This window comes from Urtica dioica, chromosome 5 (assembly GCF_054948205.1).
Source record: "Urtica dioica subsp. dioica isolate 48M chromosome 5, U.dioica_male_clone48M_v1_H2, whole genome shotgun sequence".
Lineage (NCBI taxonomy): Eukaryota > Viridiplantae > Streptophyta > Magnoliopsida > Rosales > Urticaceae > Urtica > Urtica dioica.
In genome coordinates, this window is record NC_142760.1 from 16,379,501 (window position 1) to 16,405,388 (window position 25,888).

Consider the following 25,888-nt stretch of genomic DNA (forward strand, 5'->3'; position numbering starts at 1 on the left):
AAAAAAAAATCTAAGATTACAATTCTAACTTGTCACAAAATTAGTAAACTTTCGAAAACGATTTTCAAGCTCATAATTTAAAAACATGCACATGCATTCCTTTGACCATAGCTCTGATACCATTTGTTGGAATCGATCTAGGGTTTAAGAAAAAGATTAAACGCTTCGCAAAGCGGCGGAATTTTAAAAATTTTCTTTTTAAGTAAAACTAGTTTTTACTAACCTAGACAAGAGCATATGCATGTAAATAAAAACTAATATGAGCTATAAAAGTTACTAACCTTTCTTGAAGCTTGAACCTTGTAGAAGCTTTTGGAAAGTTACAACGCTCGTCTCCCCACGCAGCACGTCTCTCTTTCTTTCCTCGGCACCTCGAGCAACCACGAAAGTTTCTATCACTAAATCACTCGAAAAGAAGGAATCAGTGAGTGGGCACTTTTAAACACTACGTCTTGAGAACGAGTCTCAAAGTCGCAGAGCTAAAGACTAGGTCGAGTGAGGACCTAGGTGCCAAAACAAGAAAAATCGAAAATAAAATAGAAAGAGAGAGAGAGAGGATTTCGGCCACCACAAGGTCTAGAGAGAGAAGCTCTCAATCTCTAACTTATGTGGAATGAATAGAATGAGAGGAATGAGTGTCCTATTTATAGGAGAAGGGTTGGCCTTGGAAAGAAGTAGTTTCCTCTTATTTTCCAAGCCTTTATGAGGAAATCTTATTTCCCCTTTTTCCCTTGCTTTACACGTCCAACATGTGCTTCAATAAGCCTTGGATTTGTTTCCTCATTTAGTTTGCTTCTCTCTTGACTCTTTTGGGCGCCTACCTTGCTTTCCCCTTAGGGGAAATTTGTTTCCTCTTTTTCTTTTGGCAAGTATCTTCATACATTCATGCACAAAATATTCTCTCTTTCCTTGGGTGTGTTGGGCGCCTATCCCTATTCTAGAAAGGCCTTCTAGAAGCTTTTCCACTTGTTCATGACAATATGAAAAAGGCCCATTAAGAATTTTCATTAAAATTCTCATGAAATGAAATTAATCCACAAGGCCCAATTAATCATATTATGGCCGAGTGACATTAAGTCATCAAATGAACTTGTCAAAATTTATTGACATTCATTTCATCATTTGTCTCAAAAGACAAAAATACCCTTTTAACTATTTTCGTTCTTGTTTTGACTTAGCTTCCAGTTTAACTATTCCTATCGATGTGATTCGTGACAGTGACCTCATGGACCCAAATGAACAAAGCTTTAGCTAAACACTTGGACTCAAAAGTTCACAAACCTTTTCCAAGTTTAGCTTAATGCCAACTGACTCCACTAAAGAGCTGACACTGAAAATCTCTCGGTTCAAATGAATTTATTTTCTACTCAAGAATTCACCTAATTATAATGAGCGGATCCACTGAATATTATCTATGTTTACCCTTCATGAATGTCATCAGCTAGTCGGGATTTACTAAATTACCATTTTACCCTTCTAGCTGTTATTTCCTCAACTCCTTTGTCGCTTGTGAATAAGTTAGAAACAATGTATTGACGAGGAGCTAACAAGTCACATTGTTTCATCCAAAAGAGTCAGGACTCAATTTGGACACTGGCCAGTTCATTTATTCACACTCCAAGGAACAAAGCATGAGGTGACATACATTGCATTTCAGCAATCTTGTACATGAATTCCATATCTATGAGAACTTCACAAAGTTACTCATGACAGACTCACAACTTAGTACTTCACCAATAGGCCTTGTTCGGAATCACATAGTGAGTCCGAACTTTGACTTTCTCAAATGAGAATACTAAGGTGTGAAATGGCATGTCTCATTTCAGGATTAAGGTAAGCATGATGCAATTCATACATAGTGACTTCGAGACATGAGAGGTTAAATGGTTTGTTCTTATCTTGTCTCTAGAAGTGCACTGGTCAATTCAGTACCTTCGGAAGATACCTAGAAGAACTATAGAGTTCCTAACTCTCAATGCCTCATAACCAGACATCATAGATTCTTCTAACAATCATACTGAGGTCAATAGTCCTTTGACCCTAAGATTGCGAATATATCGTTTTAAGCAAACTACGAAGAGTTTGTTCATGCAAATCTACATTTGTCTCTTCGTAAGTTGTTAAGTTTGTTTATGGACTAAAAGACTATGGTTTTATCATAAAGCTTCAGACAAGGAAGATTGAATGAACGTTTCAACTTTTTATTAATGAATAAGCAATTACAAGCAAGAGTCTTCGTAAGACTATATGACATCAAATGTACATAAATAGACACTACTACTCTTCTTGTGGGCACCATTGACAACAGGCACAAGGCGTAGCTTTGTCGACTTGTCGACTCGAACTCGACTCGAGGAATGAACTCGTCTCGAGGAGGCGTGTGAAGTCGGCACGAGGAGTGGCTTGTCGACTCGTGGATTCGAACTCGACTCGAGGAATGAACGCATCTCGAGGAGACATGTGGAGTTGCCACGAGGAGTAGCTCGTCGATTCGTGGATTCAAACTCGACTCGAGGAATGAACGCATCTCGAGGAGACATGTGGAGTTGCCACGAGGAGTAGCTCGTCGATTCATGGATTCAAACTCGACTCGAGGAATGAACGCATCTCGAGGACACATGTGGAGTTGCCACGAGGAGTGTCTGTCGACTCGTGGACTCGAACTCGACTCGAGGGCTTATGTAGCCTGCACGAGGAGTTTCGTGAAGAGTCGGCGCGAGGAGTATCGGTCGACTCGCGGACTCGGAGCTCGACTCGAGGAATGAATTCATCTCGAGGAGACATGTGAAGAGTCGGCACGAGGAGTATCAGTCGACTCGTGGACTCGAACTCGACTCGAGGACTCACGTAGAGCCTGTACGAGGAGTTTCGTAAAGAGTCGTCGCGAGGAGTATCGGTCGACTCGCGGACTCGAAGCTCGACTCGAGGAATAAATTCATCTCGAGGAGACATGTGAAGAGTCGGCACGAGGAGTATCAGTCGACTCGTGGACTCGAACTTGACTCGAGGACTCACGTAGAGCCTGTACGAGGAGTTCCGTGAAGAGTCAGCGCGAGGAGCATCGGTCGACTCGTGGACTCGAAGCTCGACTCGAGGGATGAACTTATCTCGAGGAGTCATGTGAAGAGTTGGCACGAGGAGTATCAATCGACTCGTGGACTCAAACTCGACTCGAGGACTCACGTAGAGCCTGCACGAGGAGTTTCGTGAAGAGTCGTCGCGAGGAATATCGGTCGACTCGCAGACTCGGAGCTCGACTCGAGGGATGAACTCATCTCGAGGAGACGTGTGAGAAGTCTTTCTTTGGGACCTCCGACCTAACCATCGGCCCCTTGAGACTTTATTATTATTGTTTTTTTTTAGTTGTTGTTGAGTTGTTTTTTTATTGAGCATTGATCCCTGTTAGCCCCCCGAGTTTCTTGCGTTTGTGAGACGAAGGCCAAGAAACTCTCGTATTAGAGGTGTACAATAGTGTGCGTTACACTTTTTCATGTGTGAAATAACTCTTTATTGCAATAAGGGGGTCGTTACAGGTGGTCATGGTATTTGGCCTTCTTTTATGAAAAAAAGAAAATTACATTTTTGAAATGAAAGCAATCACGAGGTCGATCGAGCTCGGTCGCGAGTTTAAGGGTCGAAGTAACGGCACTCATGGCTTGCTAGCAGACGCGACGAATTCCTTGAAATCCCCACCTCGAATTAGGGAATCAATTCGCTTCTTAAGCTGCTTGCACTCGATCGTCGCGTGAGGGTGATCTTTGTGGTATTCGCAGAACCTACTTCGATCTCGCTTCGCGGGGTCCTTTGTGAGTGGAGCGGGGCTTCCCAGCTTATCGCGGCGTAAGCTCAGGATCCGGTCGGGCGTTGTGTTGAGCGGGACGAAGGATCGCTTCGGGGCTGGAGAAGGGTGGTCGTTAGGGATTTGACCCTCCCGGCGCCTTTTCCTTGGAGGCTCGAGACCAACGGCCGGCATCATAAGCGTGGCTGCGCGTTCTTGGTCGAGTGCTCGATCAATGTTGGGTGGTTGCTGCCCCAAGATGATCGCGGTCTCGCGTCGGGCGTTGAGCTTTTCTCTCAAGTCGAACCCGTGATTCTCTCTTTGAGAACTGAGGCGGTCTCTCAAGTCTCCGGAGGCCGTCCCTATCACCCTTGTTAGAGGTGCGTCGTTCAGGCGACGCCCTTGACGGAGGCCGCGACCATCGACGTTGTCACCTTCACGAGGGTTTTGGACGCGGATAGAGAGCTTGGAGCGTCCCTTTCGGGACCTCGAGACTGAGCGTTCTCGGGTATTGCGTGAGCTTCGGAGCCTTGACGTGGTCGCCCGAGGGTGTCCCCTCGAGGGCGCGTGCGCGTGCTCATCAGAAAGTTGATGTTTCGACGCGGCCGCTCGAGGGTGTCCCCTTGGAGGCGTGCGCGCGTGTCCACTTTCGTGAATAGCGTGGTCGAGGTCGGTCTCGTGGTTGATGTCATTGACATTGTTGGAGTCGAGGAGGTCGGCGATGAGCGCGCCGGTGACGCCGGGGCGATCTAGGAGCTCGGCGAGCCTTCGAGCCGTGTCCTCTCGGACTGCGGCCTCGGGGTCATTCGCCAGGTCTCGGGGCTGGCTCTCGTTATCACGAGGTTGCCCTTCGAGACGGCGCGCGGAGCTTTGGAGGTCGCGCCTCGAGCTAGTCGCTCGGGCGCCCACGGAGGTGGCGGGGCTACGACCCATCTCTCGAGAGTCGTAGAAGTGAGAAGAAGACTGGTTGAGGGGATGTGTTGCCAAGGTCGAGAGACCCCCTCCTTCTAGCGCCAAAATGTTGTCGCTGATTTTTGGACAACTATTTAGGAGCCCAGAGTGGTTAGACCCAAGGCCGGACCAAGTGGTCTCACTCCGGCTCGAGCGTGTCGGACTTGGTATCCCAAGTCGTCCCTTAGCTGTGGGTGAAGCTCACCTCGTCTCGATACCTAAAAAGCAAGCAAGAGATTGTGAACTACAAAGGGGAAACAGGGGGGGTGCCCCTGTTTACCTCTCCGACGCTCAACATTAGTGGGATTGAGGTGGAGTATAGAGGTTTTAGGGGTGTTTAGAGGCCGAGACTTGAGAGAAACGAGCGAGGTACGAGTTCGACAGCGCTTCAGTACTCAAGAATGGATTACCTGGACTAGGTGAGCGGCCCCTGTATTTATAGGCAGCCAAGGGGTGGTTTGAAGACCCCTTGGCCGAGTGAGCAAGGTTGGGCCGGCCTTGGAGGAGGGCCGGCCATGGAGAGCCGGCCATGGAGGAGGGCCGGCCTTGGAAGAGGGCCGGCCTTGGAGGAGGGCCGGCCTTGGAGTGCCGGCCTTGGAGAGCCGGCCTTGGAGGAGGGCCGGCCTTGGAGTGCCGGCCATGGAGAGCCGGCCTTGGAGGAGGGCCGGCCTTGGAGTGCCGGCCATGGAGAGCCGGCCATGGGGGAGGGCCGGCCTTGGAGTGCCGGCCTTGGAGAGCCGGCCTTGGAGAAGGGCCGGCCTTGGAGTGCCGGCCATGGAGAGCCGGCCTTGGAGGAGGGCCGGCCTTGGAGTGCCGGCCATGGAGAGCCGGCCTTGGAGGAGGGCCGGCCTTGGAGTGCCGGCCATGGAGAGCCGGCCATGGAGGAGGGCCGGCCTTGGAGTGCCGGCCTTGGAGAGCTGGCCTTGGACGAGGGCCGGCCTTGGAGTGCCGGCCATGGAGAGCCGGCCTTGGAGGAGGGCCGGCCTTGGAGTGCCGGCCATGGAGGAGGACCGGCCTTGGACGTGGCCGACTGACCTTTGGGCCGGCGACAGGCCGGTCAAGCATATGAACGGCCACTGGCCGGCTGAGCATATGGCCGGCCACTGGCCGGCTGACCCTTGGCCCGGCCATTGGTTTGGGCCGGCCAAAGGCCGAGGCAAGGGTTCGCCCCTCGAGGCCTTGCACCGGTCGCGTGGGTCGAAGTGACGCCTTAGTCCCCGTCGGTCCGAGACGGACCGACAACAAGAGCCTGGCCTCGGCCAATGGCTGGCTCTAGAGCATTGCCTCGGCCAATGGCCGGCTCTAGAGCCTTGCCTCGGCCATTGGCCGGCTCTAGAGCCTTGCCTCGGCCATTGGCCGGCTCTAGAGCCTTGCCTCGGCCAATGGCCGGCTCTAGAGCATTGCCTCGGCCAATGGCCGGCTCTAAAGCCTTGCCTCGGCCATTGGCCGGCTCTAGAGCCTTGCCTCGGCCATTGGCCGGCTCTAGAGCCTTGCCTCGGCCAATGGCCGGCTCTAGAGCCTTCCCTCGGCCATTGGCCGGCTCTAGAGTCTTGCCTCGGCCAATGGCCGGCTCTAGAGCCTTCCCTCGGCCAATGGCCGGCTCTAGAGCCTTCCCTCAGCCATTGGCCGACCCAAACTTGTTCACTCGGCCAAGGGGTCTTCAAACCACCCCTTGGCTGCCTATAAATACATGGGCCGCTCCCCTAGTTCAGGTAATCCATTCTTGAGTACTGAAACGCTGCCGAACTCGTACCTCGCTCGTTTCTCTCAAGCTTTGGCCTCTAAGCACCCCTAAAACCTCTATACTCCACCTCAATCCCACTAATGTTGAGCGTCGGAGAGGTAAACAGGGGCACCCCCCTTGTGTCCCATTTGTAGTTCACGTGTTCTCTACTCCTTTTCAGGTACTCTGACGAACTCAAGGGACATCCACAGCTAAGGGACGACTCGGGATACGGGGTCTGACACGCTCGAGCCGGAGTGAGACCACTTGGTCCGGCCTTGGGTCTAACCACTCTGGGCTCCTAAATAGTTGTCCAAAAATCAGCGACAACATTTTGGCGCTAGAAGGAGGGGATCTCTCGACCTTGGCAACACATCCCCTCTACCAGTCTTCTTCTCACTTCTACGACTCTCGAGAGATGAGTCGTAGCCCCGCCACCCCCGTGGGCGCCCGAGCGACTAGCTCGAGGCGCGACCTCCGAAGCTCCGCGCATCGTCTCGAAGGGCAACCTCATGATAATGAGAGCCAGCCCCGAGACCCGACGAATGACCTCGAGGCTGCAGTCCGAGAGGACGCGGCTCGAAGGCTCGCCGAACTCCTAGACCGCCCCGGCGTCACCGGCGCGCTCATCGCCGACCTCCTCGACTCCAACAACGTCGGCGACATCAACCACGAGACCAACCTCGACCACGCTGTCCACGAAAGTTGACGCGCACGCGCGCTTCCAAGGGGACACCCTCTGGCGACCGCGTCAAGACGTCAACTTTCCGATGAGCACGCGCACGCGCCCTCGAGGGGACACCCTCGGGCAACCACGTCAAGGCGTCAAAGCTCGCACAGTACCCGAGGACGCTCGGTCTCGAGGTCCCGAAAGGGACGCTCCAAGCTCACCGTCCGCGTCCAAAACCCTTGTGAAGGTGACAACGTCGATGGTCTCGGCCCCTGCCGAAGGCGTCGCCTGAATGACGAGCCCTTAAAAAGGGTGATAGGGACGGCCTCCGGAGACTTGAGAGACCGCCTCAACTCTCAAAGAGAGAATCACGAGTTCGACTTGAGAGAAAAACTCAACGCTCAACGTGAGACCGCGATCGTCTTGGGGCAGCAACCACCCAACACTGATCAAGCATCCAACCAAAAGCGCGCAGCCACGCTTGTGATGCCGGCCGTTGGTCCCGAGTCACGAAGGAAAAGGCGCCGGAAGGGTCAAGTCCCTAACGACCACCCTTCTCCAGCCCCGACGCGATCCTTCGTCCCGCTCAACACAACTCCCGACCGGATCCTGCGCTTACGCCGCGATGAGCTGGGAAGCCCCGCTCCACTCACAAAGGACGGGGCGAAGCGAGATCAAAGTCGGTTCTGTGAATACCACAAAGATCACGGGCACGCGACGATCGAGTGCAAGCAGCTTAAGAAGCGAATTGATTCCCTAATTCGAGGTGGGGATCTCAAGGAATTCGTCGCATCTACTAGCAAGCCGTGATTGTCGCAGCTTCGACCTTTAAATTCACGCCCGAACCCAATCGGCTTCGCGATCGCTTTTATTTCGAAAATGTAATTTCCCGTTTTCAAAGAAGGCCAAGTGCCATGACAAACTGTAACGACCCCCTTATTGCAATAAAGAGTTATTTCACACATGAAAAAGTGTAACGCACACTATTGTATACCTCTAATACGAGAGTTTCTTGGCCTTCGTCTCACAAACGCAAGAAACTCGGGGGGCTGACAGGGATCAATGCTCAATCAAAAACAACTCAACAACAACTCAAAAAAAAAAATATAATAATAATAATAAAGTCTCATTGGGCCGATGGTTAGGCCGGAGGCCCCAAAGAAAGACTTTTCACGTAACTCCTCGAGATGAGTTCATTCCTCGAGTCGAGTTTGAATCCACGAGTCGACCGATACTCCTCGTGCCGATTCATCACGTAGCTCCTCGTGCAGGCTTTACATGAGTCCTCGAGTTAAGCACGAGTCCACGAGTCGACTGATACTCCTCGTGCCGATTCTCACGAATTTTCGGGATGTCGAGCTCGTCAGCTCGCCTCGCCCTGGCCGAGCTCATCAGCTCGCCTCACCTGGCCGAGCTCATCTGCTCGCCTCGCCTGGCCGAGCTCATCAGCTCGCCTCGCCCTGGCCGAGCTCATCAGCTCGCCTCGCCTGGCCGAGCTCATCAGCTCGCCTCGCCTGGCCGAGCTCAGCAGCTCGCCTCGCCTGGCCGAGCTCATCAGCTCGCCTCGCCTGGCCGAGCTCGTCAACTCGCCTGGTTGATTTCGCCTGGCCAAGCTCGTCTGGTCGAGCTCGTCACCTCGTCTGGCTGAGTTCGTTGCCTCGCCTGGTCGAGCTCGGCACTTCGTCTAGACGAGCTGGAGCGACTTCATCGCTTCGTCCAAACATCTTTGGATTCGGTTCATCAGTTCGCCCAACCGTGTTGGGCTAACTCCCTCAAAAACAAAAAACAGATAAAAGCATAATAAAGTCTCATGGGGCCGATGGTTAGGCCGGAGGCCCCAAAGAAATACTTTTCACGTAACTCCTCGAGATGAGTTCATCCCTCGAGTCGAGTTCGAATCCACGAGTCGACCGATACTCCTCGTCCCGATTCATCACGTAGCTCCTCGTGCAGGCTTTACATGAGTCCTCGAGTTGAGCCCGAGTCCACGAGTCGACTAATACTCCTCGTGCCGACTCTTCACATGTCTCCTCGAGATGAATTCATTCCTCGAGTCGAGCTCCGAGTCCGCAAGTTGACCGATACTCCTCGCGATGACTCTTCACGAAACTCCTCGTGCAGGCTCTACGTGAGTCCTCGAGTCGAGTTCGAATCCACGAGTCGACTAATACTCCTCGTGCCGACTCTTCACATGTCTCCTCGGGATGAGTTCATTCCTCGAGTCGAGCTCCGAGTTCGCGAGTCGACCGATATTCCTCGCGCTGACTCCCCACGAAACTCCTCGTGCAGGCTCTACGTGAGTCCTCGAGTCGAGCTCGAGTCCACGAGTCGACTAATATCCCTCGTGCCGACTCTTCACATGTCTCCTCGGGATGAGTTCATTCCTCGAGTCGAGCTCCGAGTCCGCGAGTCGACCGATACTCCTCGCGCTGACTCCCCACGAAACTCCTCGTGCAGGCTCTACGTGAGTCCTCGAGTCGAGCTCGAGTCCACGAGTCGACTAATATTCCTCTTGCCGACTCTTCACATGTCTCCTCGAGATGAGTTCATTCCTCGAGTCGAGCTCCGAGTCCGCGAGTCGACCGATACTCCTCGCGCTGACTCTCCACGTAACTCCTCGTGCAGGCGTTACGTAAGTCCTCGAGTCGAGTTCGAGTCCACGAGTCGAATAATACTCCTCGTGCCGACTCTTCACATGTCTCCTCGAGATGAATTCATTCCTCGAATCGAGCTTCGAGTCCACGAGTCGACCGATACTCCTCGCGACGACTCTTCACGAAACTCCTCGTGCAGGCTCTACGAGAGCCCTCGAGTTGAGTCCCAAGCCCACAAGCCAACTAACAACTCCTCGTGCAGGCTCTACATGAGTCCTCGAGTTGAGCCCGAGTCCACAAGCCAACTAACCACTCCTCGTGCAGGCTCAACAAGAGCCCTCGAGTTGAGTCCCATGTCCACAAGTCAACTAACTATTCCTCGTGCAGGCTCTACATGAGCCCTCGAGTTGAGTCTTGAGTTCGCGCTCGCCGCCCAGCTCGTCCGCCGATAGGCAACGAGTTACAAATGGGTTCAAGGTCTGCGTCCGCTGGGCGTATCTGGTCGAGCCAGCGTCCACGGGAAACCTCGCCACACAAATGTGGCATCGCGCTCGCCGCCCAGCTCGTGGGCCGAAAGGCAACGAGTTACAAATGGGTTCAAGGTCTGCGTCCGCTGGGCGTATCTGGTCGAGCCAGCGTCCACGGGAAACCTCGCCACACAAATGTGGCATCGCGCTCGCCGCCCAGCTCGTGGGCCGAAAGGCAAGGAGTTACAAATGGGTTCAAGGTCTGCGTCCGCTGGGCGTATCTGGTTGAGCCAGCGTCCACGGGAAACCTCGCCACACAAATCTGGCATCGCGCTCGCCGCCCAGCTCGTGGGCCGAAAGGCAACGAGTTACAAATGGGTTCAAGGTCTGCGTCCGCTGGGCGTATCTGGTCGAGCCAGCGTCCACGGGAAACCTCGCCACACAAAAGTGGCATCGCGCTCGCCGCCCAGCTCGTGGGCTGAGAGGCAACGAGTTACAAATGGGTTCAAGGTCTGCGTCCGCTGGCCGTATCTGGTCTAGCCAGCGTCCACGGGAAACCTCGCCACACAAAAGTGGCATCGCGCTCGCCGCCCAGCTCGTGGGCCGAGAGGCAACGAGTTACAAATGGGTTCAAGGTCTGCGTCCGCTGGGCGTATCTGGTCTAGCCAACGTCCACGGGAAACCTCGCCACACAAAAGTGGCATCGCGCTCGCCGCCCAGCTCGCGGGCCGAAAGGCAACGAGTTACAAATGGGTTCAAGGTCTGCGCTGGGCGTATCTGGTCGAGCCAGCGTCCACGGGAAACCTCGCCACACAAATGTGGCATCGCGCTTGCCGCCCAGCTCGTGGGCCGAAAGGCAACGAGTTACAAATGGGTTCAAGGTCTGCGTCCGCTGGGCGTATCTGGTCGAGCCAGCGTCCACGGGAAACCTCGCCACACAAAAGTGGCATCGCGCTCGCCGCCCAGCTCGTGGGCCGAAAGGCAACGAGTTACAAATGGGTTCAAGGTCTGCGTCCGCTGGGCGTATCTGGTCGAGCCAGCGTCCACGGGAAACCTCGCCACACAAATGTGGCATCGCGCTCGCCGCCCAGCTCGTGGGCCGAGAGGCAACGAGTTACAAATGGGTTCAAGGTTTGCGTCCGCTGGGCGTATCTGGTCTAGCCAGCGTCCACGGGAAACCTGGCCACACAAATGTGGCATCACGCTCGCCGCCCAGCTCGTGAGCCGATAGGCAACGAGTTTTAAATGGGTTCAAAGGCTTGCGTCCGCCAGGGCGTATCTGGCCTAGCCAGCGTCCACAGAAAACCCGGTCACGCAACGTGACACCGAGGCCCCCCGAGGCCCAAGCCGTGCTAATCGATCATGCCTTTATTGGTAGGTCGAGAAAACAAGCCGCGCACAACAAAGACGTGCAAATCGATTACGCCTTCGTTGGTAAGTCGAGGAAATAAGCCACGCGCAACAAAAGCCGTCCCTCGTGACGCGTAAAAGCCGTCCCTCGTGACGCACCGATGCCATCCCTCGCGATGCATTGAAAGCCCTTCTACAGTGCGACCACAAACCCGAGAGTGTTTGTCCTGGGTCCGCACATTAACGCAAGCACTGAGTTTCCGCTCGACCTACGCTCGACCAGAAACTCGGGGGGCTAATGTTGTCGGCCCGTCTAGGGCCGACGAGGACAAAGGCATTTCCTCGACCCTCGTGGCCGGTACGAGGTCTTGAACGGCGAGGCCCTGACCCAACCAGGGGCCGGCCCAAACCAAGGGCCAAGTCAAATGCCCATGCAGCCGGCCCAAGGTTTGCCTCGGCCATTGGCCGGCCCAAGGCTTGCCTCGGCCAATGGCCGGCCCAAGGCTTGCCTCGGCCATTGGCCGGCCCAAGGCTTGCCTCGGCCAATGGCTGGCTCTAGAGCATTGCCTTGGCCAATGGCCGGCTCTAGAGCCTTGCCTCGGCCATTGGCCGGCTCTAGAGCCTTGCCTCGGCCAATGGCCGGCTCTAGAGCATTGCATCGGCCAATGGCCGGCTCTAGAGCCTTGCCTCGGCCAATGGCCGGCTCTAGAGCATTGCCTCGGCCATTGGCCGGCTCTAGAGCCTTGCCTCGGCCATTGGCCGGCTCTAGAGCCTTGCCTCGGCCAATGGCCGGCTCTAGAGCATTGCCTCGGCCAATGGCCGTCTCTAGAGCCTTGCCTCGGCCATTGTCCGGCTCTAGAGCCTTGCCTCGGCCATTGGCCGGCTCTAGAGCCTTGCCTCGGCCAATGGCCGGCTCTAGAGCCTTCCCTCGGCCATTGGCCGGCTCTAGAGTCTTGCCTCGGCCAATGGCCGGCTCTAGAGCCTTCCCTCGGCCAATGGCCGGCTCTAGAGCCTTCCCTCGGCCATTGGCCGACCCAAACTTGTTCACTCGGCCAAGGGGTCTTCAAACCACCCCTTGGCTGCCTATAAATACAGGGGCCGCTCCCCTAGTTCAGGTAATCCATTCTTGAGTACTGAAACGCTACCGAACTCGTACCTCGCTCGTTTCTCTCAAGCTTTGGCCTCTAAACACCCCTAAAACCTCTATACTCCACCTCAATCCCACTAATGTTGAGCGTCGGAGAGGTAAACAGGGGCACCCCCCTGTTTCCCCTTTGTAGTTCACGTGTTCTCTACTCCTTTTCAGGTACTCTGACGAACTCAAGGGACATCCACAGCTAAGGGACGACTCGGGATACCGGGTCCGACACGCTCGAGCCGGAGTGAGACCACTTGGTCCGGCCTTGGGTCTAACCACTCTGGGCTCCTAAATAGTTGTCCAAAAATCAGCGACAACACTCTCCACGTCATTGGTGACTAGAAACCTCTTCTTATGTGATACATATCACTCGGCAATACACACGCACACACACCAAACGAATCAGGAAAAAAAATGAAAGAAAGACCGAAAGTAAGAAAGAGAAGAAGAAGAAGAAGAGAACCGAGCGGGAGACAGAGAGAGAGAGAGCAGACCGAAGCCGAGAGAGCGAGAGAGAGAAAGAGAGCGAGGGAGTGAGCGGCGAGGGTGAGTTCGCGGAGGAAGAGGTCGGCCGACAGAAAGCCACCGAGACCCACTTACCGCGCGCGCTCCGCCGAGGAAAAGAGCCGCCGCGAGCCACCGCGGACACCGGCCGAGAAGAGATCGCCGGGAGAGAAAGGTACAGAGAGCTGAGAGAGAGCGAGGAAGAAGAGTAAGTGGCGGAAGAGAAGCCATCGCAGCCGAGTCCAACACCGTCGAGCTGCCGGTCCGCTGCCTCCATCGCCGCCAGCTCCGTCGCGAGCTACGAGGATTTCCATCGCAGCCTTCCACGAGGATTGCTTTTTGAAAGATCGAATCGAGACAAGCAAGAGCCGATTACCGTACACAACGAAGCCGGAGGTTAAAGAATTCAAGAAAGAGTGGATCTCGATCTCACTCTTCTCTCAACGCTTCAGGATGTGCTAAAGTCTCGAGAAGCATGTAAAGCAAAGAGGCTCTGGAATTCATTAAGTTCTCGAACGAACTTTTCAGGGTAAATGGGATTTAGGTTTGAGGCGCCATAAGGGGAATGGTGCCTAGTGGAATAATTTTTTATGTTTATTCGTTTAATCATAACCAAGAGAAACCCCCAGTTAGACAAGACGACCGAATAAGGCTTCGGCCACTAACTAATAAGATAATAAAATTGTAGGATTAAACGATTAGCGAGTTAAGAACCTTGAAGCCTTTAAAACTATGTTAAGCTTCGGTAATAGGTTTTACCCCTTCATTCTGATGAAGAGGACAATAGGAGGAGGAAAGACGGTGTCCTCCAGATTCAATTCCGAGAGGAACTGTTCTAGGAGAAGGTCCAGCCTCACAGTTGTTGACAACTCCTTCTAAAATACTTAAAGAGCCATGCAATGAAATTAATAATGTTAATGACGGGCTTTATCCCGATAAGATCTCCTCCTGTAATAAGATAGACAGGTAGGCTGTAGACAGCTCCTGTAAAACGTAATGAACCCTTGTCGACAATGTAGCGGGTGGCATTCCCAAAGGCCCTTTAATAAGAAGTCGATGGGTGGATTCAGGTGAGTCGATGGGTGGCTTACCTGTCCTGAGGGAAATATGAACCCTAGAGCAACCAGGGATTGGTAAGGGTTTGATTCCCTCCACCAAACGTACGTTAAGGCCCTCCTACATGTGCTAGTGGATCCCAGATATCAAAACTTCGGCTTTCCGAGAGCTAGGCTCGAGTTATCGGAATAGCTTACTCATCTCTCATGAGCGGCTGCGGACTGAAGTGTCGATTGGGCCTAGTCCACTGATGTAAGGCGCCGGGATGCCGGATTCCTGAATGAATGAATGAACTTCGATATGAATTGCTCTTGTTAGCCAGTTAGATAATTTCTTTGATGCTGAATGATCGTTATTCTTCTGAATCTGTCATTTGCGTTCATCATCTGCATCTATGCATCTCATGTAGCACTAGGTTTGATATCCTGCTTACTGAGTCGGTGTGACTCACCCCACAACCCACAATACCCCATCCCTATAGTTGAAGGAAGCTCAGGCGATGCGGAAGTGCTAGTCAACGTAGATCTCATGACGACCTGCGGCAAGGACGGATACATGTATCAAAGACATGTAATGTTTTATTTTCTTTAAAATCAGCTTGAACTTTGTTTCTAGTTCTTTTGATATTAAGTATTTTCATAAAGTTTTGTAAAATGTAAACACGCGCTGAATGCCTAGGCCGTGTTTACGAGTAGCGGTCATAAGTAGTTTATAAAGCATTTAAAAGAAAAAAGAAAAAATTAGACCGTATTTTTCTACAAACTACTCATGACTTCTGTGCTACTCTTTTCATAAAATGTGGTTTATAAATAATGAATGAGTTGATATTAGATGAGTATAGGTAAAGGTCGCGATCCGAGGACGATGGGTGTCCTACGGGTCATGACAGCAAGTCTTTGCCGTGTGAGTCTAAGGAAATAAGGGCAATTTTGCTCATGAATATGTGATATTCTATAGAAGAGGAAACTACATTGTTGAAGGTAATTCCTCTCCTACAAATACAGGCCTCATTCCTCTCATTTCATTCTTTCAAAAGTTTAAGAGATTGAGAGCCTATCTCTCTAGAATTTGGCCGCCCCTCTCCCTCTCTCTCTAAGTTCTTTTCGTTTTTGTTTTGGCACCTAGGTCCACATTTGACCTAGTGTTGTAGCTCTTTGACTCTTAGACTTGGTCTTGAGTCGTCGTGTTAAAAAGTGCCCACACACTAATTCCTTCTAATCTCGAGTGAGTCATGTGATAGAAACTGTCGTGGTAACTCAAGATTCCAAAGAACGAAGAAACACGAGCCGTGTGGGGAGATGAACGTTTCAATCTTCCTAAGGCTTCTCAACGTTCAAGCTTCACAAAGGTTAGTAAATGAGTAATGCTTGTAATAGTTTTAAATGAACATGTACTTGCTCTTTGCTAGGCTAGTAAAATCGTTTTACTTGTTTAAAAGAAATTTTTTAAAGTCCGCCGCTTTCTCATAGCGTTAAATCTTTTCTTAACCCTTGATCAATTCCAACATAGTCGTCTTCCAACTGGTAGATCGTGTTAACCCTTTTTTTAAGCTGGCTTGCTGTCCACTCCTTGGATGTAGCATATCCTCGCTTGGGTTTGATCCCGAGCCATGACCCTAATCCCTTCTTCGGTGGAGAATTTCACCAATAGGTGATATGTGGACATGATAGCCCTCATTCTGTTCAGCGTGGGTCACCCGATGATAACATTGTAGGGCAACTCCTGGTCAACCACAAGAAAGGGGACTATGTGAACGACTTCAATTCCTCTGGCAGTTCCGAAGGTGACCGGCAAATCAATGTTTTCTTCGATCGTGACTTTTTCTCTCGTAAACCCAAACAAATGTGTTCGAGTCGGGACGGGGCAGAGCTCCTCGAGATTCATGCGCTCTAGGATCGTCTTAAAGATTATATCGGCTACGTTGCCGTTATCAATAAGTACCCTTTTCACCAAGTTGTTAGCCACTTGCGTTTTGAGGACTATTGAGTCATTGTGTGGATGCACAACTCGCTTACCCAGGTGATTGGTGAACTGTACTGTCTCGTATGGTACGGACAGAGGTTCCTCATAGGTGAGGTTGACTTGCCCGGCAATGCCCTCTTGAGAGGCAGCCTACATGAGATTTTTTCTTTGTCGGTCTGAATCTCTGTCTTGCGGACCACCCAGTGTGGTGGTGACGACGTGGAGCTGTGTGTTGGTTGTAGCCGCAACCATAACATGGTCGGTGTTAGTGTTGGTTCCTCCATCCTTTCTAGGCTATTGCCTGTTAGTGGTGGGGACCGCAGCACTTATCATTCGGAGAACGAACTCTTTAAGCTCACCTGTTTGAATCAATGCTTCAATCTGCCTCTTGAGCGTGAAGCATTGAGCGGTCAAATGACCATAATCCTGGTGGAACTCACAATAGCGAGATCGGTCGCAAGACGCGGGGTCTCCTTTCATTGGAGCTGGGAGTGGTGAATTTGTCATGCGCCACAGCGTAGATTCGATCTACCGGGGCGTTCAATGGCGTGAATTGCGAATAGTCTCTGAAATTGTTCGCAAGACGCGGTTTCTGAGACGTATGGGGTCGGCTATCAGAAGCTTGACCTCCCTTATTCACTTTCTTTCTGGGGTTGCCCTGCTCGTTGCCGGGCTCGTCTCGACAGCGGGAGTTTTGGTTACCGCCCTATGGCCATCGAGCTAATCTTCAACTCCCAACAAAGTCTTGGCTCGGTTCATTAACTAAGCCATTGTAGATGGGACTCTGCCTACGACAGACTTTAAGAAGTCTCCAGTGCGCAAGCCCTCAATGATTGTTGTAATTACGTCACTGTCGTCGAAGTGATCGACCTTGTTCGATTCCTAAATCAAGTGAGATATTGTCTCAGGGACTCATTATTCTCTTGCCTGATTGACCATAAGTACATCTTGGTTTTCTTTTGAACGATTGATGTAGCAAATCGCGCTAGGAACATGTCATTCAGGTCTTTGAACGATTGGATGCTTCCTGGTCTTAAATTCTTCAACCACTCAAAACCGGGTCCAGTGAGGGTAAGACTAAAAGCTTGGCATAGAGCCCCAGGTGCAACACCCTGCATCGCATCTAAGTTTCGTAGTGTTGGATGTGGTAAGTGGGGTCGGTTTTCCCACTGTAGAGAGGGAAGTTCGGGAGTTTGAAGTTTCCCGTGCATACCTCAGCAAGGATTTGGGCGGTGAATGACGAGGAATGTTCTTCTACAACCCAGTATGTATCACCGGCCAAGCCGCCTTCACGTAGATCACGTACTTCATTACGAAGATTGTGAATCATTGTGACAACATCGAGGCCAGTATTAGGGGTCACTCCCTGTTCAGGAGGAGTCACCTGACGCCTTTCGTTCGACCCTTGCGCCGTGCGGAGATTCCCATTGATTGGGGCCGCGACATTGTTGTTTTGGCGGGCACTCAGCCTCTCCCACATGTCTTCGCCACGACTGTTTCGTTGGGCAGTAATCTGATCCCTAGGGTCTCGGTTAGCGGCACGGGGGTGTGAGTTTTGAGTATCACGCCTCACTTTCCGAGTTCCCTGACCTTCCTCGACATTTCCTCACTCTCAGGGTGCATGAGAACGAGGAGGCCGGCAGCGCGCGCGTGCGGGCTGAGGGCGCAGGGCGCACGGGCAGAGGGAGCAGGGCGCGCGCATGGGCCAGTGGGCCGGCAGGGTGCGCATGCGCGGGCAGGAGGCCCGGTCGGGGGAGCAGGGCGCTCGTGGGCTGGTGGACTGGCAGGGTGCGCGCGCAGGCCGGGGACCCAGTGAGGCACGCGTGCGCGGGCCGAAGGCCCGTCGAGGGCTGGCCTAGGGTGCACGCGGACCGACGCGCGCATGGGCCGAATGCCCGGTAGGCGATCCAACCGGTGAAGTCCGGCCGGTGCCGTTTGTTTTTATTTTTTCGGTTTCCGGAAAACAACCGGTAACAAAGAAGATGAGGTGCTCGAGGAGATTCCGATCTTCAAATCTTATGGAGATACCCGTAAGTTTTCTATAACTCGTCTCTTTAAATTGGTTGCTTGACATATATGCTCTCATGGTTAAATTAATTAAACAAGACTAGATCTTGTTTTAATAATCATTAATTTGATTAGTTTATGATAGCGTAATAAATTATTTTTTCTGCAAGGTTATTATTTTTGGGTTCATAATCACCAACAAATATATATGTCTATCCTACAAGCCAAATTCCGATCTCTAAAACTAACAATATATCATAATAATTATTGCATAGCGAAAAACCTAATATGGATTTCCTTAAATAGTCTCATTCTCCTCCCTCAACCACAAGTACAACACGTCTTTAATTAACCCAATAAATTAAGGGATTATTATCATTTTTTATACCAAAATTAATTAATTGCTTCTAATTCCAATTTTTATTGACAAACTTATCATTACATAACTGTGTTTATTGATAAATATGTGAATAAACAACTGTGTTTACTGACAAACTGGGTCCTAGTTCTAATTAGAAATAACTAATAGATTCCGATACAAAAAAATTGTATGATCATTGTTTCAAAACTTTTCCATAAATTAAACAATAAAAAAAGAGTTGAGTTTCTTCCAATTTTTATTGACAAACTTATCATTACATAACTGTGTTTATTGATAAATATGTGAATAAACAACTGTGTTTACTGACAAACTGGGTCCTAGTTCTAATTAGAAATAACTAATAGATTCCGATACAAAAAAATTGTATGATCATTGTTTCAAAACTTTTCCATAAATTAAACAATAAAAAAAGAGTTGAGTTTTTGCAAAAAAAATGGGTTTAGCTCCTCTTTTTGGATTAAGCTTGACGCTTGGATGGGACGGAAATTTCAATCCATTCCTATCAGAATTTTTGCCAAAATTCCCTTTTTTTTTAGAATTTCGAATTTCGACAGATAAAAAGTATTAAATCTTGAAATATGCCTAAAATATAAATAAAATATTCCATAACATAATTGTTCTCTGTAGAATGGAAAGGAACAATTCCATTCTGTCCCAAATGGCCATCACTTTGCATGTATATTCAAGGTTGCTCTTGTCGACTAAGGGATTATTCCTAAAGTATGATCTCCCCATTAATTTTGGACCAAAATCCATTAATTCCAAATTAATCCAAATCTATGATCCCATAAATTGGGCAATTATATTTTTAACCCTTTTTTCTCTCTTTACCCAAATCAACGAAAAAAAACCCAAATCAACAGAGGAATACCACATCCAGGAAGAGCTCGTTCTGTGACTCATCGGTGTCGGATCCAAGCACCTCAATCCACGACCCAATCTTCCTCTCCGCCGCTCTGAAGATCCTCCGACGCTATAGAATTTTGAAACCACCTTCATTACTCGCCAGAGACTTCCCTTTCGGCCACACTGCATCGCCGGAGTTCAAACGACACTGAGAGTTCCGGCAGAAGACCTCAACGCCGAGGCCAATGTCAATAAATCTTCAACGAAAACCCATAAATTTTAAGAAACAGTTTATTGATAAATATCTGGATTTTCGTTGAAGATTTATTGACATTGATGTCAATAAATATGCATTTTTATTGACATCAATGTCAATAAATCTTCAACGAAAACCCAGAAATTTTCAGAAACAGTTTCTTGATAAATATCTGGGTTTGCGTTGAAGATTTATTGACATTGATGTCAATAAATATGCATTTTTATTGACATTAATGTCAATAAATCTTCAATAATTCTGGAAAATTCCTTTGAAGATTTATTGACATTGGCCTCGTCGTTGAGGTCTTCTGCCGGAACTCTCAGCGTCGTCTGAACTCCGGCGATGCAACGTGGCCGAGAGGGAAGTCTCTGGCGAGTAATGAAGGTGGTTTTCAAAATTCTCAAGCGCCGGGGGATCTTCAGAGCGGTGGAGAGGACGATTGGGTCATTGATTGAGATGCTTATATCCGACGCCGATGAGTCACAGAACGACGCTCTTCCTGGAGGTGGTATTCCTCTGTTGATTTGGTTTTTTTTTTTTTTTGGTAAAGAGAGAAAGAGGGTTAAAAATGTAATTGCCCAATTTATGAGGTCATAGATTTGGATTAATTTGGACTTAATGGATTTTGGTCCAAAATTAATGGGGACTAAATAATCCATGTCGACTAAATGAACCTCTACTTGGGCCTTTGAAGCAGCCCAATTCTTCGATAGCTTCGGCTTGAGTTCAAGCCCAGCCCACATACTACATGTAGTAATAAAACTGTTCCACCACCCCCTTCATTATGCATACGCTATCGGGCTAATTTTAGAGACAGTAAACAAATAATAAAAATTGACATGAAACTGTTAAATTAAAAAAAATAAAAATAAAAAGATGAGCCTAATAAAACTTTATACAACAAGGTTTTTGTCATAAAATAAGGCATTTTCAGAATAAAACAAGGCATTTTTAGAATAACAACAAGAAGTGAACGAAGTCGGTGTTACTATTTTGATATTTAACTAGGAATGAAGCCAAAAAAATGGGGAAACGGATATAGATACCAATTTTCTTGATGGATTTTCTATAAAACATCTAGCTTTTGATATTTTAAAATTCTGCGTGCGTGCGAGAGAAAGAGAGAGAGTTTGGATGACCTTTTCTAAAAAAAAATATGATAAAAGTTTATATTTTAAGGTGTGTAAATAAAAAATCTATTTACGATTATTTGGTATTTAGAAGGTCTAGAAAATAAATATATTTTTAAAAACCTCTAACATGATCAAATCGGGAATAAAAAAGCTAGAGTCACAGACCTAATTAATGGTTTAAAAATCAATAATCTAGTCCAAATTACAATATTCAATTTTTTTGCAAACCATAAATTCTTGTATATTGTATTCTAACTATGTATAACCGAATATTTAGTTTTTTTTATATGAGTCCCGCTTGGCATAGTTTTGTTATTAAAAAAAGTGCTTTTAGATTCAGTTTTTCAAAACAACTGTTTTTTTCAAAAACTGACAGGTGTTTGGTAAATTGTTTATAAAACAATTGTTGCTAGTAACAAAAGTTGATTTAACGTTTGGTAAAATAAATATATTATAATAAAATGACTAAAATAGACATGTTCTTAAAAATTAAATAATAAATATTAATATGCTTATTTATATGCATATATATATGAATAATATTTTTTTATTAAAAAAAGCAAAGAGAAAAAAAGATAACGTAACAAGACAAAAACGACCAACGATATTCCAATAAAATGCAGAAATCATTTTTGAACAAGTTTCACTCTTAGATAGAAAAAAAAAAAAAAAGATGAGGCAGAGAAAAAATTATGTATTATGGTACAAAATTCCTCACAATTTAAGAGGGGAGATAGAATTTAGAATATCATACTGGGCAAAATACAAATGACTTAGAAACACTTTGTACGAGGATATTACAATAATTTGTATAGCAAACTTAAAAACACTTTTTCCAACAGCTAGGAATCCTAGCTTTTCCATCTCGTGTACAAAATCTAAAATTGTTTTTGAAGTTTTTTATTAAAAAAAGTTTTTTCAAACACCGGATAAGCAGTTTAGTTTTTTCTAACCGTTGTACTGTGAACTAATAGAACTATTATATTATTTTATTTAAAAAAAAAACATTATTTGGCCTGCTTTTTCCACTTTTCCAAAACTACCTTCAACCTAATCGTATTAGTCGTCTACAATTTTGAACCTCACTTATTTACTAAGAAACTAGTTCTTTAATTTGTATGCCTTCGTTTTTCAGTACCATTTAGTACAAAATTTTGGTTTCCGTCTAAACAAAGAATACATAATTATAGATTATTAAATAATAATCAAATTATGAGATAGTCAAATAGCTATTTTTAATTAAATTATAGATTAATTATTCAAATATTAAAGAAATAATCCAACTCATGCCTACACTTTTTATATTACGACGCATGCGTCTTCTTTGAGTTTGGGCTATTTTTTTAATTTTTAAAAATTTTTACTATGATTTTATTTTATGGAGTTAAATAAGCTATATGTCTAACTCCCTTTTAAATACTTGTATTACTTATTTTTTCATGTTTTTTTTTCTTCATCAAAACTAACTTTAAATGTAACACTTCACAAGAAGGTTGAAGTTGAAGCAACTGAAAATTTAAATGTAACACTTCACAAGAAGGTTGAAGTTGAAGCAATTGAAAATTTTAGATTATTGTTGAAGACTAGATTTTATTTGATTCTTGATGAAACTTTTGTGGTACTGTCTTTTAAACGAAATGTGATTTCTGTTTCTTGTTTGGACAAATTTGGTTATTCTTGTTCATTTGAGAATGAAAATTTTAGTTTGTTTCACAGTTAAAATATGGTTGGTTCCGGCTCAGGATATGATAACCTATATTCCATTGATATAAATGTTTCATTTAATGAATCCTTGCATTTAAGTACTCGAAGTGTGAGAAAATTAACTAGCGATTTTGGCCGCGTTATGGCACAAACGATTAGGTCACATCTCGCAAAGGAGAATAGAGAGACTTGTATCATATGAAATTCTAGATCCCTTAGATTTCACGGACTTTGATAACTCTGTAAATTGCATAAAGGGAAAACAAACCTATACGAGGAGATTTGAAGCCAACATGACTTCAGACGTCTTAGAACTTACTCATACAGACATTTGTGGACCTTTTACAACATCTTCTTGGAATGGTCAACAATATATTATAATGTTAATAAACAATTTTTCAAGATATGGATGTATATATCTCATTCATGAAAAGTAACAGTCATTGGAGGTGTTCAAGAAGTTCAAAGCTGAAGTTGAAAATCAGCAAAAGAATTAAAAGCGTCAGATCTGATCGTGGTGATTAGTATTACGGTAGATATGACAGCTCAGGTGAACAACGTCTAGGACCGTTTGCTAAATTTCTAGAGGAATATGGTATCGTCCCACAGAACACTATGCCAGGTTCGCCCACTATGAACGGTGTTGCTGAAAGACAAAACAGAATGCCTAAAGACATGGTAAGAAGTATGATTTGTCATTCTACTTTACCTGAACAATATGTTGCAAAAACAACATCGTGACATCAAGACTGCCGTCGACATGCTCAAAAATCTCCATGGGAATTTAGGAGGGCAAAATGCGTCAAGCAAGGCAACAAGCAGTCCGACAGTTTATGAATTGTCGGATAAAGGCTGAGACTCCTGCCAGAGACCATATGATGCTGATCATTAGTTACCCGAATGAGATGGAAATCCTAGTATCTGAGATTGACAGGGAGACCAAAATAGATATGATCTTGGAGACTCTCTCCGAATCTTTCGACACCTTCAAGCTGAACTACTCCATAAATAAGCTAGAGTATATTGTTACCGAGCTAATGAAGGAGCTTCACACTGCTGAAGGTCTCACTAAGAGAAAGAGGAACCAAGGAGAGGTTGTTTTCAATGGTGCCCACAAGAAGAGTAGTAGTGACTATTTATGTACATTTGATGTCATATACTCTTGCGAAGACTCTTGCTTGAAACTGCTGAATAATCAATAAAAGTTGAAACGTTCATTCATTCTTCTTTGTCTGAAGCATTATGATAAAACCTTAGTCTTTAGTCCACAAACAAACCTAACAACACATGAAGATACAAATGTAGATTTCCATGAACAAACTCTTCATGGTTTGCTTAAAACAATTTATTCGCAATCTAAGGGTCAAAGGACTATTGACCTAAGTACTATTGTTAGGAGAATCTATGATGTCTGGCTATGGGACATTGAGAGTTAGAGACTCTATAGTCCTTTTAGGTATCTTCCGAAGTTACTGAATTGACCAGTGCACTCCAGAGACAAAATAAGAACAAACCATTTAACCTCTTATGGCTCGAGGTCACAACGTATGAATTGCATCATGCTTACCTTAATCCTTAAATGAGACATGTCATTTCATAGCTTACGTATTCTCATTTGAGAAAGTCAGAGTTCGGACTCACTATGTGATTCCGAACAGGACCTATTGGTGAAGTACTAAGTTATGAAGATATCATGAGTAACTTTGTGAAATTCTCATAGATAAGGAATTCATGTACAAGATTGCATAAATGCAATGTATATCACCTCATGCTTTGTTCCTTGGAATGTGAATAAATGAACTGGCCAGTGTCTAAATTGAGTCTTGACTCTTTTGGATGAAACAATGTGACTTGTTAGCTCCTCGTCAATACATTGTTTCTAACTTATTCACAAGCGACAAAGGAGTTGAGGAAATAACAGCTAGAAGGGTAAAATGGTAATTTTGTAAATCCCGACTAGCTGATGATATTCATGAAGGGTAAACATTGATAATATTCTGTGGATCAACTCATCACAATTAGGTTGAATTCTTGAGTAGAAAATAAATTCATTTGAACCGAGAGATTTTCAGTGTCAACTCTTTAGTGTAGTCAGTTGACATTAGGCTAAACTTGGAAAAGGTTTGTGAACTTTTGAGTCCAAGTATTTAGCTCAAGCTTTGTTCATTTGGATCCATGAGGTCACTGTCACACATTATATCGAGTAGGAATAGTTAAACTAGAAGCTGAGTCAAAACAAGAACGAGACAAGTTTTACGAAAATTGTCTAAATGGTATTTTTGTCTTTTAGGACATAGGACGAAATGAATGTCAATAATTTTTTTGACATTGTCATATGATGACAAATGATTTAAAAAACCACTCGGCCATATTAAAGGATTTGGGCCTTGAGGATTAATTTCATTTCATGGAATTTTACTTTAAAATTCTTAATGGGCTTTTCTTGTATTGTCATGAACAAATAAAGAAACATCTAGAAGCATGTTCTAGAATGCCAATTTCGTGCATACCCTAGAGAGAAAGAGGAATTTGTTTTGTGCATTGATGTATGAAGATGCTTGCCAAAAGAAAAAGAGTAAACAAATTTCCTATACAAGGAAAGAGGATTTCGGCCAAATGGGTCAAGGGAGAAGCAAGATAAAAGAGGAAACAAATCCAAGGACTTGCCCCTATAGCTTGTACGTCCAAGATAGAGAAAGGGAAGCCAATATTTGCTCATGAATATGTGATATTCTATAGAAGATGAAACTACCTTGTTGAAGGTAATCCCTCCCCTATAAATAGAGGCCTCATTCTCATTGTTTTCTCATTCCACAGAAGTTAGACATTGAGAGCTTCTCTTTCTACACATTGTGGCCGATCCTCCCTCTCTCTCTCTAGTTATTTTTAGTTTTTGTTTTGGCACCTAGGTCCACATTCGACCTAGAATTTTAGCTCTTCGACTCTTAGACTTGTTCTTGAGTCGTCGTCTTTAAAAGTGCCCACACACTAATTCCTTCTAATCTCGAGTGATTCTTGTGATAGAAACTTTCGTGATTGCTCGAGTTCCCGAGGAAAGAAGAGAGACGTGTTGCGAGGGGAGACGAACGTTTCAACCTTCCAAAGGCTTCTCAACGTTCAATATTTATGCTCGTAATAGTAAAAAAAGGATAGTAAATATTTATGCTCGTAATAGTTTTTATTTACATGTACTTGCTCTTTGTCTAGGGTAGTAAAATCGTTTTACTTGTTCTAAAGAAAACTTTTAAATTCCGCCACTTGCTCGAAGCGTTAAATCTTTTCTTAACCCTAGATCAATTCCAACAAATAATATCAGAGGTATGGTGAAAGATATGCATCTACATGTAATTAAAATTATGAGCTT